Source organism: Pinus tabuliformis, chromosome J (genome assembly GCF_031772625.1).
Source record: "Pinus tabuliformis cultivar Carrire ecotype Pingquan chromosome J, CPIR1, whole genome shotgun sequence".
NCBI lineage: Eukaryota > Viridiplantae > Streptophyta > Pinopsida > Pinales > Pinaceae > Pinus > Pinus tabuliformis.
Window position 1 is genome coordinate 125980809 of NC_142295.1, and position 3259 is coordinate 125984067.

The following is a 3259-nucleotide window of genomic DNA, read 5'->3' on the forward strand; positions in this document are numbered from 1 at the left end:
CAGCACATCAAAAGCTCAGTATCCCTTACTTTCTCCTTCAGTCCCTTATTGACTCCAGCACCAAGGTACAAGAAGGGAATTCATAGCAGCTATCTCACCATGGCCTAATCAAGATCCTAGTAGAAGAAGCCCTCCATATCCTTACAATCCCTATAGCATGGGAAGTTTTCATAAATATGATAGTTGAGGATGACATCAAGGCATTAACCTATGATTTCAGTCCTACTGTCAGTGAGAAGGGAGAACAACAAGGAGAAGAAGATGAAGCCAGTGGTGACATAGCAAAGCAAGAGAGGAAGGAGGAAAGAAAAGAAATAGACGAGGGAAAGTTGAAGAGACAGAACAGGAGGTAGAAAAAGAGACAGAGCAAGAGGAGGAAAAAGAGACCAAAGAGGGAGAAAAGGAGGTAGAGAGGGCAGAGGAAAGAGAAGAGTCCCCTAAAACTTTGGAAAGAGAAGCAACAACTGCCCTCGCTACCCTCAGTACACTATTCAAGCAGAAGAAGAAGAGGAAAATAAAATGTTGGAAATAATACTGGGGGGGGGGGGTGAATTAGTATTAGCAAGTCAATAATATTTCATTTCCATAATTAGATTCATACACGCTACTTCAGTTAATGGAACTTGCATGTATACGCAATTGTATTTAAGGCAACTAGCATATATCCTGCAAACTTATCGTTCAGTTAATTTATCAAATGTTGATCTTTACTCAGTGCATCAGAACCATATAAACAGTAATCAGGTGCAGTAAAATAGAACAGAGAATCACACACACATGAACACAAGATATAAGGTGGAAACCCAATGTGGGTGAAAACCACCTGCTACAATCGTCTCTATCTTCTTTTAATAAGAAACTTCTTTTTACAATTTTTGTACTGGTGTCGTCTTATACTAGTATGCAAACTTCTACCTGCAGAAGGCTACAACCTTCTCTTTTCTTCCAGGGACCACGTTTCATAAATTTTCAGAATGGATCCATCAATAACATCATTCAAACATCAAATACATCTACATCAATCAATCTCCTTTCCACCAACCACAACTGAATCAATAAATCACTTTTCAGAATGTTGTAACTAGAATACAGTAATAGTAACCAGAACCCAGAACACTACAATAGCAAACAGAAGTAGCTAAAGCATATTTCATGAGGCATATGCTACTTCACTGTGTCGAACCTATGTACATACGTTTTTTTCTCAAGGCGAACCTGCGTACAGATCTGTAAATCAAATTTAAGATGTAGACGGTGATTTGATATGTAGAACCAGTGTGTATACGCACATTTGCTAAAGTGAACCTACGTACAGATCTGTAAATCACAATTTAAACTTTACAACAATTCCATACATCAGATACGCATATCATCATATTTACAGATTACAACATGCGCCAGTTATTCAAATAAAAGATCAAAACCACACAAAGATACTTCTCTTCAAGCCTTAAGATCTTGACCCATTATTAGATCTTATCCTTCATCAAGCACTAAGGTTCATCCTTGATTTAGATCCAACTGTGCACCATAACCCAATAACCTGTATTTTAGATCTTTCTCTTCATTAGATATTCAATTCATGAGTGCCTTTGCCTAATGATCTTCTCCTCGTTTTATAGTCTTAGGCCTTACTCAATACCATGGACCAAAACCACTTAGAACCAATACCTTCGACCAAATACCTGGGGTCAACACTTCGGACAGGATACCTTTGACCAATACCATGGATCAAAATACCATGGACCAAATACTGCGGACCAAAACTAAGTTTTCCAACATGTACGCGCCTTTCATTCCGTGAAAGTGCGTGTGTACTCTATATGCGCCTTTTTGTCTGCGAACCTGCATGTACACGCGACTTGCTCAATGAGGAACCTGCGTATACCTCTCTTTCTTCATTCTGAGAGTCTAAATTATGATCTGTCATCTGAGTGAGTTGCCATCAAGGACAACACCTATGTCATAGTGCCAAATCGATGTCATAATGCCAACAGAAAAACCTCCATGTATTTCAGGGCAAGGAAGAGTACCAGAATTAAAACAGGAAAACCTCAGCCCTCATCAAAGACTCCCATTAACATTGAAGATTCACCATCTGCCAAGGTGAAAGAATCTCCTTCCATGACACCCATAACCTATGAAAGGAGGACTACAAGATCTTCGACATGCAAGCGAAAGGCAATTCTACAGGACCCCAAACCAGACCTACAGGAGGCTAAAACAATCCTACAAGAGACACTGTCCAAACTATAGGAGACATAAAAACTTGAGGAAAAGATAGGAGGACAGCCAAAGGTGAAAGAGGAAGCACAAGAGCTACAAGAACCTGACCCCCAACCTTATCTTGACTCCTATTACAAACTACTTTAGGGAGGCAAGATAAACCCACAGAAATTTTCAATTCCACTATTTTTTGAATTAGAAAAATAGAGAGTGAGAATGCATAGGTGGATGTAGATAGCCAAGTCCAAAGGAGTTGAGGATATTGGCCACGTGGAAGATAAACTCAGAGAAATGGGCAGGGAATTGTGTGCTCTCAAAGACAGCGAATCCATTACAAGAAGCCACCTTGAGAATAAGAATGAATTACTAAGGAGGTAGCTGCAGGAGAAAGAGACTCATTTGGAATACATGGCTAGCTTATCCATAGAAGCATTACAATGCAGAACACCAGCCAAATCTCATGGCCTCTATCTGAAGGATCAATGGCTTCAATTCCAAATAAAAACTTTGGCACAAAGAGGCATAATGCCTTTCCAAGACTACAGGCAGTTCATGGATTTGTGTGACCAAAGCACCTCCGAGGACAAAGCAAAGACGGCAAAGTTCTATCTACACAACATGGCCGTCACAGACCTGAATGTGTGGGACCCCAATGCCAAGCTACGGGATTTGCAATTAATGGACATGGCGTCATGGATGAGCCATGAAGAATTGAGGGCAGCATAAATGAAAAGATTGTTAATGAAAGAGCAGAATGAACCATTGATGATAAGAGCTTAGCCATTAGATCCTATGTCACTCATCAGGACACACAACCTACTTGCCAATGACCCTCAGATTGCCCCTAAATATCTAGCCAATTAGGAACAAGTCATTGCACACTTTGAAGATATGCTTAGGCTACTTGGGGATGAATGTGTGCATGCAGGCATGAGAAGATGGAACACCCTACCCCACAGCTTGCAGATCAGAGAATAACATTCCCACATGAGGTTCAAGGAGGCATTGAAAAGAGTGCCAATGTACAAGCGCT